General features: G+C 39.7%; 1 protein-coding gene across 15 annotated transcripts in view; it reads left to right on the top strand.

Moving 5' to 3' along the window:
- LOC141257787 (uncharacterized) overlaps positions 1-17,879 on the top strand; it is a 1,010,546-nt gene that overhangs the window by 781,744 nt on the left and 210,923 nt on the right. The gene's annotated exons all lie outside the window — the stretch shown is intronic.

Below are 17,879 nucleotides of genomic sequence, written 5' to 3'. Positions count from 1 at the left end.
CCTGGTATGGCTGTAGAACCTGGTCTGCAAGGTCCACACCCCCCATGTGTTTGTTGTAGTCAATGACTGACACAGGTTTTTGCTTCGGAGTGGTGGATCCTAGTTCTACAATGGCCCTTGTGGCATCTGTGTGGATCGAGCTGAGGACAAAAATATCCCTCTTATCCCTATATTTCAGGGCAAGCAGCTCTTCGTTGCGTACAGCCCCTGACTGCCCCTTTTGGAACTTTTGGTTGACCAATGGCTGTGGAAACCCCTGACGGTTTTTACGAATGGTCCAACAAGCCCCGATGTTGTGTTCAACCAGACTTTTAAATAGGGGTATGCTGGTGTAATAATTGTCCACATATAGATGGTAGCCTTTTTGAAAAAATGGACTTATCAGCTCCCAAACAATTTTTCCAGATGTCCCCAGATAAGTAGGGCATCCTGGTGGGTTTAGTTGGCTATCTTTCCCCTCATATATGCGAAAAGCGGATGTGTATCCGGTTGAACTTTCGCACATTTTAAAGATCTTTATTCCAAACCTTGCCCTTTTAGATGGGATAAATTGCTTGAGGTGCAGTCTTCCTTTGAATTTTACAAGGGACTCATCTATAGAAATATTTTGCGTTGGGGTGTAGAGCCTTAAGAATTTTTCTGACAAATTTTCAATGATGGGTCTAATTTTATATAACCTGTCATGTTCTGGGGCATTTCTGGGCAGGCATTGACTATTGTCGTTAAAATGCCAAAACCGCATGAGCATTTCATAACCGGTCCTAGGCAGAACGACTGAAAACATAGGGGTGGCTTGAACAGGGTGGTTGGACCAGTAGGATCGAATGCTCGGTTTTTTAACAAGCCCCATGGCAAATGTAAGTCCTAAAAAATTTTTTATTTCCGGGACATTAGTTGGTGTCCATAAATTTGCCCTAGCATAGTAAGATCGGGGATTCTGGCTTATGAATTGGGATGCATATAAATTTGTTTGCACGACAATATGCTCTAGCAAGCTGTCTGTAAAAAAAAAATTAAAAAAATGAATTGGTCCAAAATCTTCCACCTCCACATTTATACCAGGAATGGCGTTGAAATCAGGGCTGAATGGAGCAGCCGAATCCGAAGCCTCCCATCTGGGAAATGCTAGATCATGTGGCAAAGCCCCTTGTACACTGGCGTGCGCCAATTCACTAGTAGCAGGGACAGCGCTTGTACTGGGCAGTGTTCCCTGATTTGGAGACGTTTCTCCAGTAGCGCTATTTGCCCCTATTGTTGTACTGGTCCTTGGGCTTGAGGATGGACCAGAATCACTGGGAACACCTGAAAGTGATGGAAGTGGAAAATCAACGTAGGAGAAGAAGAGAATTTGCACACAACCAAAACCTAGTAACAGTCTTTAGATAAATCCACCAAACACCTCCTCAAACAATAAAACTCCTCCAACTCCTGAACCATGCAGCATGAAGCTAATTTTTGCAATGCCTGCTTACCAGAGGCGAATATATAAAGGAGGAGGAGTGACCAACACTGAACAGCTAATAGCATTACCCAGGAAAGCTTCCAGGAATTCTCAGCTGAAAAGATTAATACCTGCGCTGCTAGAAGAAACTTGAACTGTTTAATATGAAGGTAAAGTGCTTCTAATGAGTGCAGGAGTAGGAGAAATCAAACAGCACGGTCTTCTGGCTTCTTTTTCTTGCGGTAAACCCGTGACTTCTGATCAATCACTGCAAGCTCTCCTAGCTCTCTCTCTCCCTATCAATTACATTTCTCTATTATTCTCTTCACAAACTAATCTTTCCCACTGCAGATATTATTTGTACAATTTCTTCACTTTTTTGGCTTTCTCTCTCTCTATATGACCAGTTTAGACGATTTCTGCAAATCAAGTCACAAATTGTTGGAAGTCGCCAGGTTCTGCGAATTCCTAAACTTTTGACACAAATTCAATTTGTATCAGTTCCATTTGCTCATCTCTACTGGGCAGCAAATAAAGAAACTGTATTGGATCATGTCCGCTACATACACTATGTGCTCAATGCGTCCCCGCAGTTATCTAACACTCATTTTGTGAGAGAAGAGACCTGCTTGGAGAGCTAAGCCAAATTTAAAGTGTCCCCTCATTTATCTGCCCCCCACCACCACCCAAAAAAAAGAAAAATGAAGAGAAAAAAAATAAATATACATATATACTGTATATACAGTAGAGACCAAAAGTTTGGACACACCTTCTCATTTAAAGATTTTTCTGTATTTTCATGACTATGAAAATTTTACATTCACACTGAAGGCATCAAAACTATGAATTAACACATGTGGAATTATATACTTTAAAAAAAAGTGTGAAACTACTGAAAATATGTCTTATATTCTAGGTTCTTCAAAGTAGCCACCTTTTGCTTTGATGACTGCTTTGCACACTCTTGGCATTCTATTGATGAGCTTCAAGAGGTAGTCACCGGAAATGGTCTTCCAACAATCTTGAAGGAGTTCCCAGAGATGCTTAGCACTTGTTGGCCCTTTTGCCTTCTCTCTGCGGTCAAACTCACCCCAAACCATCTCGATTGGGTTCAGGTCCGGTGACTGTGGAGGCCAGGTCATCTGGCGTAGCACCCCAAAACTCTCTTTCTTGGTCAAATAGCCCTTACACAGCCTGAAGGTGTGTTTGGGGTAATTGTCCTGTTGAAAAATAAATGATGGTCCAACTAAACGCAAACCGGATGGAATAGCATGCCGCTGCAAGATGCTGTGGTAAACAACACAACTAACCAAAATATGGCACAATGTATTACACCGGGTAATTCATTAATCTTCAACATACGACACTCAAAAAACAATGAACAACCACTCAATCATTTTTTTAAAAAAGTTCATATACTCCTTGAGAAAGCCATCCGGCGAAACGGCGTTGGAGGTGTTGGGGCATAGCCATATGGTATTTATATTCAATTATTCCCTTCTATGTGTTTACTTTAGCATTTTTGGATACATGCTTTAGCACTTCAATATATATATATTATCCACTGTGATTTAATTATTTATTTATTCTTGGGTTGCTATTATATGTATCTCTTTGCACTATGCACTTTAACACACAGTCTGGATTTGTTATTTTTGATTTTCCCCTACATTGATCTATGCCTCACAACAAATTTATTTATGCATTGGGTATTTATTATACTATATATCCCGGTGTCTGTTTTCCTGTAATTATGTCTTGTTGATCTATATGTGTATTTATATTCATTAAATGGAAAAAAAATTGTTAAAAATGATTGAGTGGTTGTTCATTGTTTTTTGAGAGTGTCGTAAGATGCTGTGGTAGCCATGCTGGTTCAGTATGCCTTCAATTTTGAATAAATCCCCAACAGTGTCACCAGCAAAGCACCCCCACACCATCACACCTCCTCCTTCATGCTTCACGGTGGGAACCAGGCATGTAGAGTCCATCCGTTCACCTTTTCTGCGTCGCACAAAGACACGGTGGTTGGAACCAACCAAAGATCTCAAATTTGGACTCATCAGACCAAAGCACAGATATCCACTGGTCTAATGTCCATTCCAAAAAAGTCTCTTCTGCTTGTTGCCTGTCCTTATCAGTGGTTTCCTAGCAGCTATTTTACCATGAAGGCCCGCTGCACAAAGTCTCCTCTTAACAGTTGTTGAAGAGATGTGTCTGCTGCTAGAACTCTGTGTGGCATTGACCTGGTCTCTAATCTGAGCTGCTGTTAACCTGCAATTTCTGAGGCTGGTGACTCAGATAAACTTATCCTCAGAAGCAGAGGTGACTCTTGGTCTTCCTTTCCTGGGGCGGTCCTCACGTGAGCCAGTTTCTTTGTAGCGCTTGATGGTTTTTGTAACTGCACTTGGGGACACTTTCAAAGTTTGCCCAATTTTTCGCACTGACTGACCTTCATTTCTTAAAGTAATGATGGCCACTTGTTTTTCTTTACTTAGCTGCTTTTTTCTTGCCATAATACAAATTCTAACAGTTTATTCAGTAGGACTATCCGCTGTTTATCCACTAGACTTCTGCACAACACAACTGATGGTCCCAACTCCATTTATAAGGCAAAAAATCCCACTTATTAAACCTGACAGGGCACACCTGTGAAGTGAAAACCATTTCCGGTGACTACCTCTTGAAGCTCATCAAGAGAATGCCAAGAGTGTGCAAAGCAATCATCAAAGCAAAAGGTGGCTACTTTGAAGAACCTAGAATATAAGACATATTTTCAGTTGTTTCACACTTTTTTGTTAAGTATATAATTCCACGTGTTAATTCATAGTTTTGATGCCTTCAGTGTGAATGTACAATTTTCATAGTCATGAAAATACAGAAAAATCTTTAAATGAGAAGGTGTGTCCAAACTTTTGGTCTGTACTGTATATCATGATATTTTTTTGGTAACGCTATTTATTATGCGTTACTTATATAACGCCATCATATTGCATAGCTCTTTACAGATATTATCATTGCTGTCCCCATTGTGGCTCACAATCTATATTCCCTATCAGTATGTCTTTGGAGTGTGGGAGGCAACTGGAGGAAACCTACGCAAACAGTGGGAGAACATACAAACTCCTTGCAGATCTTGTCCTTGGTGGGATTTCAATCCAGAACCTCATCACTGAAAAGCAACAGTGCTAACCGCTGAGCCACCGTGCTGTGTTTCTAACCATAAATAGGGGTAGGATCAGGTCTAGGGCAATAAATTGGTTTCAATAAAAAAAATGTGCTATAAAAATAAAAAGTAAAAAAATAAGAATTTAATTTTATAATCATAAAACAGAAAAATGGAGGGACAAAAAAGCTAATTATAATTATATAAGTATTTTCTTACAATACAATATATGTGCTTGGGGATAAGGGATTCAATACTGGATTAGTAGAAGGAAATCAGGGAGTGGTAATGGTCCAAAGGTCAGGGGCACAAAATATTTGTTTTGCCCCAGGCTCTGGCAATGAATGCTACGTGATTGCCACCAATGAGACTTTATGTTGGCATAGCGTTTTGGGGAGCTCTGTGACTGGTACAGTATATTATTAAATGGCATCTACGGTTGGTAGCTTGCGAAAGTATTCACTCCTTTGGCTTTTTACCTATTTTGTTACATTACAACCTGTTTTAAATGTTTTTGTAATCCGATTTGTGTGTGATGCATCAGCACTAAATAGTCTAAGTTGGTGAAGTGAAGTGAAAAAAATCTAGGCATAAATTAATTTTAGGAGATCAAATAAACAAAAATTGGCATGTGCATATGTATTCACCTCTTTTGCTATGATACCCCTAAAAATTTCTGGTGCAATCAATTACCTTCATAAGTCACATGCTTAGTGAAAGGAAGTCCACTTGTGTGCACCCTAATTGTCACATGGTCTGTCAGTATATATACACCTTTTCTCAAAGGCCACAGAGCCTGCAACACCATTAGGCAAGAGGCACCACTAACAAAACCACACCATGAAGAACAAGGAGATCTCCAAACAAGTCAGGGACAAAGTTGTTGAGAAGTCTAAGTCAGGGTTGGGTTATAAAAAAAAAAATATCCCAATCTCTGATGATCCCCAGGAGCACCATCAAATCCATTATCATCAAATAGAAAGAATATGGTACCACAACAAACCTGCCAAGTGGGCCGCCCACCAAAACTCTCAGCCCGGGCAAGGAGGACATTAATCAGAGAGGTAGAACAGACACCAGAGGTAACCCTTAAGAAGCTGCAGAGTTCCCAAGCAGAGACTAGAGTATTTTTCCATATGACCACAAAAAGCCATACACTCCATAGAGGTGGCCTTTATAGAAGAGTAGGCAGAAAAAAGCCTTTACTTACACACATAAATTGTAAGGCTTGTTTTGATTTTGCCAAAAGAAACGTGGGAGACTCACCAAATGTATGGAGGAAGGTGCTGTGGTCAGATGAAACCAAAATTAAACTTTTTGGCCACCAAGGTAAATGCTATGTCTTGCGCCAAACCAACACAGCTCATCACTCCAAGAACACGATGCCCACAGTGAAACATGGTAGTAGCAGCATCATGCTGTTGGATGTTTATTGGCAGCAGGGACAGGGAAAATGGTCAGAGCAGAGGGGAAGATGGATGGTGCAAAATATAGGTATATTCTTGAGTGAAACCTGTTTCAGTCTGTCAGTGATTTGAGACTGGGATGGAGGCTCACTTTCCAACAAGACCATAACCCAAAGGATACTGCTACAACAACACTCAAGTGGTTTAAGGGGAAACGTGTAAATGTTTTGGAGTGGCCTAGTCTGTTTAGTCTAGTTTGTGGTAAGACTTGAAAATTGCTGTTCACTAGAGGAAACCATCTAACGTGAAGGATCTGGAAAGTTCATAGAAACTTATCCAAAGCTACTTTCAGCTGTAATTGCCGCAAAAGGAAGCTCTACGAAGCACTGACTTCAGGGGGGAGAATAGTTATGCACAGTGAAGTTTACAGTTATTTTGCCCTATTTGTTGTTTGCTTCACAATAAAAAAAGAAAACCAAATATTCACAGTTGTAGGCGTGTTTTTTACATGAACTGAAGCAAACCCTCAAAAAAAACTATGAAATTCCAGGTTGTGCGGTAGCAAAAACTTGAAAAATGCCAGGGGGGGGGGGGAGGGATTGGCAAAATTAGTTTCTCAGTGCTTTTTCTCAGGAACATTGAGGCACAGTAAAAAGCAATGAACAAAATGTGCATTGCTGTCCTTGTACATAAGGGCCTTCTCATGGTTTTGTTACTTGATTATCTTTTCTTTCACTCCATAGAGATCATCATTTTTTTGTAATTGGATATCAGTGCAACTTAGCTGAGATTTAAGAAAAAGTAGCTTACATACTGTGACGACGGTTCCTGCACCACTGGCCGAGTTTACCATGGAGGGGCGTGACTAATTAACTACCTTGACAGGATGACCTACATATGTGACACAGGAACTCGGATAGTATAAAATATAACATTTATTGATAGATGAAGACAATAAAAAATATATATATATATATTAATGTGTGTACGGGAAAAGTAACACAACAGAAAAGTCACGGAGGGGTAGTAGCTATTACATTATGTTCGTACATAAAATCAATCAATTGTAAACCAGAACAAGACATGAATGTGCAACAGGGACACCTGGGTCAGTATAGGCTATTCTACTATCTTTCTGCATATATTCATTTGGCATAATCCCCTTTTCAATGACAGTGTAACTATGTCTCTATCTTTATAGATTTTACAATCAGCACTATGCACTTTATTTTGTAATCTATCTAGGGACCCTGTTGCACATTCATGTCTTGTTCTAGTTTATGATTGATTGATTTTCTGTACGAACATAATGTAATAGCTACTACCCCTCCGTGACTTTTCTGTTGTGTTACTTTTCCCGTACACACATTGATACTGTATATATACTGTATATATTTTTTTTTTATTGTCTTCATCTGTCAATTAATGTTATATTTTATACTATCCTAGTTCCTGTGTCACATATGTAGGTCATTATAGTTGCAGACACATGAACGTCTGATTATAGCCATATATAGATTTTGAGTAATTACCTTGACGGGATACAAGAGAACACACTGCAACTAGGAACCTAAGTTCAGACAAGGTGTTGAGGGAGGAGCTGCCTAATATATCCCCTGCTAGCATGGGATAGGCCAGGGAAGCAAAACTCTGCAGAACAAAGGTGTTTAAATTCCGGCAGAGTCTGGCCGTGCCTCTTTATAGCCAAGTTGAGACTCTCCAGCATTAAGCAACGGGAATGGAGCAGAGCTGGGAGTCCTGCAAGAGGCAATTCAGTGCGATGGCCTGACACTGGATGGAGCAGAGCGGTTAATGATTTTGTTATGACAACACAAAATAATTTCAGGATATTTTTTTAGTCATGCAATATATGTTAATTTGCTAGAAATTGCTGGATTCACACATTGATTACTTTCTGTGTTTCATTTATTTTTTTTCCATCCTCTGCGTAGTCATTATGTCTAAGGGGTAGATGTAGCCATTATGGTAGAGTACTTAATATCAGATTAGAGCGAAACAATATACTTCACCTTTAAGTTTTAAAACATGAAAAATTTGATTGTTCTTTGTGTTCAAAGTTCAGTAGTAATTAATAATCCCTCTGCCTGTCAGAGTTATTAACTTGCTTGCAATGAGTGTTTATGTGTGGGCCACCACGGTGTACTCTAGGGTCTTTGTTCTAGATGTCTTGAGAAGAATAGATCTCAGCATGCTATGATGCTATTTCTAAAGATGTGTTCAATAGTCACATGGCCGCTCAGAGCATGAGTAATGCCATCACAGCTGGGTTTCTTGTCACTCTTATAAAGGATTAACTGTATGATTTTTGTGTGTGTCTTAATTCTATTACAGATTTCATTGTTTTCAGCTCCTACGGTTATGGTTATATTTTTTTAGTGTCTAAACAGCCTCAGAAATAATATTATTTATTAATTATTTATTCGCCCTGTAGTACGGATTTGGCACTATGAATGACAGGATGTATTCCCTAAAGGTGTGCACTTCGCCCTATAGAAGCTACAGTTTCTTAAAGGTTTTTTTTTTCAGCGCTGGAGTGGTACTTTAAATGTAAGCACCCTGCCCCTGGTCTATACTTACCCTCTGGCATCTTCCCAGGTTTTCAGCACCACTCTGGTCCCACGGTGCCATCTTGTGAGGGCAGCTTCTGACAGCCGGAAGTCAGAAGCTCCGCTCTCAAGCTCTCAATACAAGTCTATATAGACAGAACGATGTTCTCATAGACTTGTATTGAAAATTGACCTACACTGGAGCGCGCCAGCAGATCACTTTTCACAGGAGACGGACCTGAGCGGCGGGGAAACCGATGAAGGCGACGGAAGTTGAATATATGACAGGGGCAAGGGACTTACATTTAAAGTATCACTCCAGGGGTGCAATAAAAAAAAAACGCTGGAGTGGTGCTTTACCCCGTTAGCCCCCAAGCCTGTTTTAACCTTCATAATAAGGACAAATTTTACAATTCTGACCACTGTCACTTTATGAGGTAATAGCTCTGGAACGCTTCAACGGATCCCACTGATTCTGAGACTGCTTTTTTCATAACATATTGTACTTCATGAAAGTGGTAAAATGTCTTTGATATGTCCAGTCTAAGAGCAGAAAAATACCGGCACCTCTGCACCATTCATAGCCATTGCCACATACCAGTATATCCGTGGGATTCTCTTACACACCTCTTCCCGTTTTTAACCGGGTGCTACAGTGAAGAAAGTCTATGGTAAAGTCCTTGCAAGAGAAAAAAAAGAGTAGCACTCAACGGTAAATGTAAAAAACACTCCTTTGTTCTTGATCCATAGTAAAAACAGACGGGCAGGGGAGCATGTGATACACTGTTAGGACGATGGCCGTTTCGCGCTCCGGCACTGAACACAGGACCCATTGAAGCGCCGGAGCACAAAACGGCTGTCGTCCTAACAGTGTATCACATGCTCCCCTGCCGACTTGCTTTTATTTGTGGAAAAAATGGAAATTTGGCGAAAATTTAAAAAATGTAGCAATTTTCAAACTTTTAATTTTTATGCCCTTAAATCAGAGAGTTATGTCACACAAAATAGTTCATAAATAACATTTTCCACATGTCTACTTTACATCAGCACAATGTTGGAAACCATTTTTTTTTGTTGTTAGGAAGTTAAAAGATTTAGAAGTTGACCAGCGATTTCTCATTTTTCCAACATAATTTACAAAACAATTTTTTTAGTGACCACATCACATTTGAAGTGACTTTGAGGGGCCTATATGACAGAAAATACCCAAAAGTGATTCTAAATACTGCACCCCTCAAGGTGCTCAAAACCACATTCAAGAAGTTTATTAACCCTTGAAGGAAAAAATTAACATTTACATATTTTTTACAAAAAAAATTTTTTTAGCATTCCGATACCCCATATGTGGGGGAAAACCATTGTTTTGCCGCACGGCGGGGCTTGGAAGGGAAGAAGCTCCATTTGATTTTTTTAATGTAAAATTTCTTGGAATAATTAGCGGATGCCATGTCATGTTTGGAGAGCCCCTGATGTGCCTAAACAGTGAAACTGATGTGTGGTGAGCACCTCGAACCTAAAGGTGCTTCACATAAGTTTATAACATTGAACCGTGAAAATAAAAGCATCTAATTTTCCCACAAAAATGTTCTTTTAGCTCCAATTTTTTTATTTTCACAAGGGTAACAGGAGGAATTGCACCATACAATTTGTTGTGCAATTTCTCCTGAGTATGTTGATATCCAATATCTGGAGAAAAACTACTGTTTGGGCTCACAGCAGGGCTTGGAAGGAAAAGCGCTCCATTTGACTTTTTGAATGTAAAATTTGCTGGAATAATTAGCGGACGCCATGTTACATTTGAAGAGCCCCTCATGTGACTAAACAGTAGAAACCCCCCACAAGTGACCCTATTTTGGAAACTAGAAACCTCAAGGAATGTATCAAGATGTGTGGTGAGCACCTTGAACCTTCAAATGCTTCACAGAATGTAGAGCCGTAACAATAAAAAAATCTAATTTTTTCCCACAAAAATGTTCTTTTAGCCCCAAATTTTGCATTTTCCAAGGGTAACAGGAGAAAATGAGACCCAAAATGTATTGTGCAATTTCTCCTGAGTAAGCAGATACACCATATGTGGGGGTAAACTACTTTTTGGGCACACGGCAGGAATGGTCTGCGGGTGTCATGTCCCATTTTGAGAGCCCCTGATGTGCCTAATCAATGGAAAACCCCCACAAGTGACAACATTTTGGAAACTAGACCCCTAAAGGAATTTATCTAGATGTATGGTGAGCACCTTGAACCCACAGGTGCTTCACAGAATTTGACAACGATGATCTGTAAAAATGAAAAAAAAAAATATTTTTCCCCACACAAAAGTTGTTTTAGAACCAATTTTTTTTAATTTTCACAAGGATAGCAGGAAAAAATGGACCCCAAAATTTGTTGTGCAATTTCACTTGAGTACGCCAATACCCCATATGTGGTCAAATACTACTTTTAAGGCACAGTGCAAAGTTCAGAAGGGAAGAAGTGCCATATTGGAGTTCAGATTTTGCTGGAATGCTTTGAGGGTGCCATGTCACATTGGCAGAGGTGCCAGAACAGCAGAACCCCCCATAAGTGACCCAATTTTACAAACTATACCTCTCAACGAATTAATCTAGGGGTGCAGTGATCATATTGAAACCACAGGTGGGTCACAGAATTTTATACCATTGGGCAGTGAAGAACAAATAATCACATTTTTACCACCAAAATTTTGTTTTGGCCCCAGATTTTATATTTTCACACTGGGAAATGGGTTAAAATTTCCCCAAAGTTTGTCCCACAATTTCTGCTGAATGTAGAAATTCCTCATATGTGGCTATACAGTACTGCTTAGCCACACAGCGAGACTCAGGAAGGACTGAGCGCTATTTGCCTCTTGGAGCACAGATTTTCCTAGAATAGTTTGCAGACTCCATATACAGAGCCCTTAAGTGCTAGAAGAGCAGAATCTCCCTTCAATTGACCCCATTTTGGAAAATAAAACCTCTTTGGGAATTTGTAGGGACGATTTTGACTCCATGGGTGTTTTCCAGAAACCAGCAGCAGTGGATGTTGCTGACTGAAAATTGCAAACTGCTGCTGTAGTGACTAGTATGTTGTAGTGACCAGTACGTTGTAGTGCCCGTACATTGTGCCCAGACACGCACCTGTAAATTAGGTGGGGTCTCATTGCTACAGAAATGCCAAACATGTGGATGCTGACTACGGTTTAGGCACACTGGGGCTCAGAAAAGAAGGGGCATTTGGAGTTGGCAGCACAGAATTCGCTGGATTTCTTTTGGGCGGCAAGGGGCCATTTCGCTTTTCCAGAACCTTTGTACTACCAGGAACATGGAAGCCCCCTATATTTCCATTGATAGATGACGGACCTGAGTGGGGGCTTTTTTTTGTCTATTGATTTGAAGCTTTTGTTAGGAACATTTTACATAAAGTTTGGGATCACATTTATCCGGCACTCTACGCTGAGCACTTACATCGAGGTTTCCATCTGAATCTCCAAGTGACGTGATTCAGATGAAATCCATGAGAGATCCTTTCACTATATTGAGGCGGCAGAGTTACTCTGGATTCCGTCTCACCTCTGTTCTGCTGCCTGAGGAAGACGCTAACATGAAATGTGTATCAGGGGCCATATCTGCTGCACTCCGGTTGTTTGCCCTGCACTGCCTTTCCCCTTTGATGTATTAACTATGAGTTTACTCTGCATTGTGTTAATTTGTATACACTGCACAAAGCACCTTTGCAAATAGAAACTTTATAGTGGTACATTGTGTGTTACATGACCACTAGGTCTTATACATAGTGCACTTTATTAGCATTTGAAGAATTATTTCTCTACATTTGGTGCTAAATGCTGCAAATATTATTTTTAAGGAAATCTCCTATTCTCTATATATGTATTTCTTTGGAGAAATATTTGTTGGAATTATGTATATTTATTTTTTTACCATACGCAGTAGCACTTTATTATAACTCTTTATTGGGATTTTGGGCAGCAGAGGCTGTGCTGGCGCGATCGCTGCAGGGTGTCAGCTGATTCTAACAACTGACACTCGGCACTGTGTGCCAGGAGCGGTCCCACACCACTCCCGGCACATTAACCCCCGAAATACTGCGATCAAAGTCGATCGCAGCATTGCTGGAGCAAGCATAGGTAAGAGAGCACCTCTTACCTAGGATCAGAGACCTTATGCTGTGTGAGCGGGGTCCCGATCGTTGCCATGGTAACCCAATGTGATCATGACATCCGGGTCACCAGGCATCAGGAAGTTAGATAGATCGTGCGCAGTGCACGATGTATCTAACTTGTGCCAGTGGAGAACTGACAGCCTGCATAGCATAAAGATGGTGCTGCATCCCTATAGTATACAAGTGATCAGCCTGCAAAAAATGAAAGTCCCATAGTGGGACAAAATATAAAAGAGAAAGAAAGTATCAGAAAGTGAAAAAAAAAAAAAAATATAAATATATATATATATATATATATATATATATATATATATATATATATATATATTAAAAAAAGAAAAAACAATCCAAAAAAAATAAAATATACTATACCCATAAATACCGTAAATATTATTATGAACACCGCCACACAAAAAAATGGAATAAAACGCGATCAAAAAGACAAATATAAATAAAAATGGTACCGCTGAAAACATCATCTTGTCCCGCAAAAAAACAAGCCACCATACGGCTCCATAAGCCAAAAAATAAAAAGTTATAGCTCTCAGAATAAAGCAATGCAAAAAAAAATATTTTTTCTATAAAATAGTTTTTATTGTGTAAAAGCGTCAAAACATAAAAAAATATATAAATGTAGTATCGCTGTAAACGTACTGACCCGAAGAATAAAGCTGCCTTTTCAATTTTACCACACGCGGAACAGCATAAAAAAAAACAATTCCTGAATTGTTGGTTTTTGTTTATTCTGCCTCCCAAAAATCGAAATAGAAAGCGATCAAAAAATTTCATTTCCCTGAAAATTGTACCAACTAAAACGTCAACTTGTCCCGCAAAAAACAAGCTCTTAAATGACTCTGTTGGCTGAAATATGGAAAAATTATTGCAAAAAGTAGTCTTTGCAAAAAAAAAGCGTCTTTTAGTGTGTGACAGCTGCCAAACATAAAAAAACAATATGAATCTGGTATCACTGTAATCACACAGACCCTAAGAATAAAGTCGTCTAATCACTTATACCGCATGAGGAACAGCGTAAAAAATAAACTCTAGGATTAGGGTTGTGCTAGGGTGAGGGTTGTGCTAAAGTTAGGGTTGTGCTAGGGTTAGGGATGTGTTAGGGTTGTGCTAGGGTTAGGGTTGTGTTAGGGTTGTGTTAGGGCTGTGCTAGGGTTGTGTTAGGGCTGTGTTAGGGTTGTGTTAGGGCTGTATTAGGGTTGGGGTTGTAAAAGGATTGGGGTTAGGGTTGTGTTGGGGTTGGGATTTTTTCAAAAGTAAAAAAATGGCGATATGGAGACTAGTGTTGATCGCAAGTTCTCGCTACTTGAGTTTGCATCAGGTGCTCAGGTATGCACCGAGTATTGCGGGTGCTCAAGTGACATGTTCAAGTCTCCGCCCCATATTTTTCGCGGCTGTTATACAGCCAAAAAAAACAGGCGGGGATTGCCTGCCATGCATGAGCGATCTCCCGAAAGTTTATTTGGGTGTCTAACAACCGTTAAACAAGCAGGGCGGGGACTCCAGCATGTCACTCGAGCACCCGCAATACATGGTGCATACCCGAGTACCTGATGCAAACTCAAATAGCGAACACTTGCACTCAAGACTAATGACAATTTATTCAATATGATGACCTAATGTTAGCAAATTCTGTGTCGTACCTCTAGGTTCAAAATGTTCACTATACCCCTTGATAAAATCCTTGAGGGGGTCTAGTTTCCAAAATGGGGTCACTTGTGGGGATTTACATAGTTTCGGCACATCAGAGGCTCTCCAAACGCGACATGGCATCTGCTCTCGATTCCAGCCAATTTTGCATTCTGAACTCTACTTTGTGCCCAAAAAGTGTTATATGGGGTATCGACGTACTCAGGAGAAATTGAACAACAGTTTTTGGGGTCCATTTTCTCCTCTTACCCTTGTGAAAATAAAAATTTGGGGCTAAAAGTTTTTTGTGGAAAAAGTTTTTTTTTTATTTCCACGGCTCTATGTTATAAACTTCTGTGAAGCATTTGGGGGTTCAGTGTGCTCCCCCTACATCTAGAAAAGTTCCTGTTACTCTTAAGAAAATGCAAAATTGAGGGCTGAAAAACATTTTTGTGGGAAAAATGTGAAAATTTAATTTTCACGGCTCCATGTTATAAACTTCTGTGAAGCACCTTGGGGTTCAAGGTGCTCACCACACATCTAGATAAGTTCCATGAGGGGTCTAGTTTCCAAAATGGTGTCACTTGTGTGGTGTTCCACTGTTTAGGCACATCAGGGGCTCTTCAAACGCGATATGACATACACTATTCAAGCAAATTTTACATTCAAAAAGTCAAATGTGCTCCTTCCCTTCCGAACCCTGTCGTGTGCCCAAACAGTAGTGTTCCCCCACATATGGGGTATCGGCTTACTCAGGAGAAATAGCACAACAAATGGTATGGTGCAATTTCTCCTGTTACCCTTATGAAAATGCAAAATTGGGGGCTGAAAAACATTTTTATGGGTAAAAAGTGAAAATTTTATTTTTACGGCTCAATGTTATAAACTTCTGTGAATCACCTGGGGGTTCAAGGCGCTCCTTCTCGTCAAAGCCCTGCCGTGTGCCCAAACAGTGGTTTTCCCCCACATATGGGATATCGGCATGCTCAGGAGAAATTGCACAACAAATTTTGGGATCCATTGTTTCCTGTTACCCTTGCAAAAATAAAAAAAGTGGGTCTAAAGTAACATTTTTGTGAAAAAAAAGTTAAATGTTCATTGTTTTCTACCACATTCCAAAAATTCCTGTGAAGCACCTGAAGGGTTAATAAACTTTTTGAATGTGGTTTTTAGAATGGTGTCAATTTTGGGTATTTTCTGTCATAAAGGCCCCTCAAAGTCACTTCAAATGGAATGTGGTCTCTAAAAAAAATGGTTTTGTAAATTTTGTTGGAAAAATGAGAAATCGCTGGTAAACTTTTAACCCTTCTAATTTCCTAACAAAAAAAAATATTGGTTCCAAAATTGTGCTGATGTAAAGTAGACATTCAGGAAGTGTTATTTGTTAACTATTTTGTGAGACATACAGTGTTGAAAAAAGTATTTAGTCAGCCACCTATTGTGCAAGTTCTCCCACCTAAAAAGATGAGAGAGGCCTGTAATTGACATCATAGGTAGACCTCAACTATGAGAGACAAAATGAGAAAAGAAATCCTAAAAATCACATTTTGGTGGAAAATAAGTATTTGGTCATTTACAAACAAGCAAGATTTCTGTCTCTCACAGGCCTGTAACTTCTTCTTTAAGAGGCTCCTCTGTCCTCCACTCATTACCTGTAGTACTGGCACCTGTTTAAACTTGTTATCAGTATAAAAGACACCTGTCTTCAACCTCAAACAGTCACACTCCAAACTCCACTATGGTGAAGACCAAAGAGCTGTCAAAGGACACCAGAAACAAAATTATAGCCCTGCACCAGGATGGGAAGACTTAATCTGTAATAGGCAAGCAGCTGGGTGTGAAGAAATCAACTGTGGGAGCAATAATTAGAAAATGGAAGACATACAAGACCACTGATAATCTCCCTCGATCTGGGGCTCCACACAAGATCTCACTCCGTGGGGTCAAAATGATCTCAAGAACGGTGAGAAAAAATCCCAGAACCACATGGGGGGACCTAGCGAATGACCTGCAGAGAGCTGGGACCAACGTTACACAGGCTACAATCTGTAACACACTACGCTGCCAGGGACTCAGATCCTGCAGTGCCAGGCGTGTCCCCCTGCTTAAGCCATTACATGTCCAGGCCCGTCTGAAGTTTGCTAAAGAGCATTTGGATGATCCAGAAGAGTATTGGAAGAATGTCATATGGTCAGATGAAACCAAAGTAGAACTGTTTGGTAGAAACACAACTCGTCGTATTTGGAGGAGAAAGAATGCTAAGTTGCATCCAAAGAACACCATACCTACGGTGAAGCATGGGGGTGGCAATATCATGCTTTGGGGCTGTTTCTCTGCAAAGGGACCAGGACGACTAATCCGTGTACATGAAAGAATGAATGGGGTCATGTACATTGAGATTTTGAGTGCAAACCTCCTTCCATCAGCAAGGGCATTGAAGATGAAACGTGGTTGGGTCTTTCAGCATGACAATGATCCCAAGCACACCGCCAGGGCAACGAAGGAGTGGCTTCGTAAGAAACATTTCAAGGTCCTTGAGTGGCCTAGCCAATCTCCAGATCTATACCCTATAGAAAACCTTTGGAGGGACTTGAAAGTCTGTGTTGCCCAGTGACAGACTCAAAACATCACTGCTCTAGAGGAGCTCTGCATGGAGGAATGGGCCAACATACCAGCAACAGTGTGTGCCAACCTTGTGAAGACTTACAGAAAACGTTTGACCTCTGTCATTGCCAACAAAGGATATATAACAAAGTATTGAGATGAACTTTTGTAATTGACCAAATACTTATTTTCCACCAAAATTTGAAAAAAAATTCTTTCCAAATCAGACAATGTGATTTTCAGGATTTGTTTTATCATTTTGTCTCTCATAGTTGAGGTCTACCTATGATGTCAATTACAGGCCTTTCTCATCTTTTTAAATGGGAGAACTTGCACAATTGGTGGCTGACTAAATACTTTTTTTCCCCATTGTATCTCTCTGATTAAAGGGCATGAAAATTCAAATTTTGAAAATTGCAAAATTTTCAACAAATTTCCAATTTTTTCACAAAGTAACGCAAGTCATATCGAATAAATTTTATCATTATCATGAAGTACAATTGGTCATGAAAAAAACTCTCTCAGAATCAGGGGGATCCGTTCCAAAGTTATTACCTCATAAACGGACAGTGGTCAGAATTGTAAAAATTAATGTGAAAACCACCTTTGGGGGTAAAAGGGTTAAAGATCTTTTGGATCAACAGATTTAGGCAAAGGGATTTTAATAATACCATTATTAGAATCACAAGAGTAATACAAAATATAAAACTAATTTAAAAAAATTAAATTATAAACGGGTACATTTTTAATTGTAATAGTGCAGCAGTAATAAAAATGGTAGTAGTAATAATAATAATAATAATAATAATAATAACAATACATTCATGAGGCCTAGTCCCAGTTAGTTAGTAAGGTAATGTAGCATTAGTGTAGGG

This window comes from Phyllobates terribilis, unplaced genomic scaffold (genome assembly GCF_046119375.1).
Source record: "Phyllobates terribilis strain yellow unplaced genomic scaffold, ASM4611937v1 Scaffold_3__8_contigs__length_932513732, whole genome shotgun sequence".
Classification (NCBI taxonomy): domain Eukaryota; kingdom Metazoa; phylum Chordata; class Amphibia; order Anura; family Dendrobatidae; genus Phyllobates; species Phyllobates terribilis.
The sequence above is the reverse complement of the archived record's forward strand: the minus strand, read 5'-3'. Positions and strand labels throughout refer to the sequence as shown.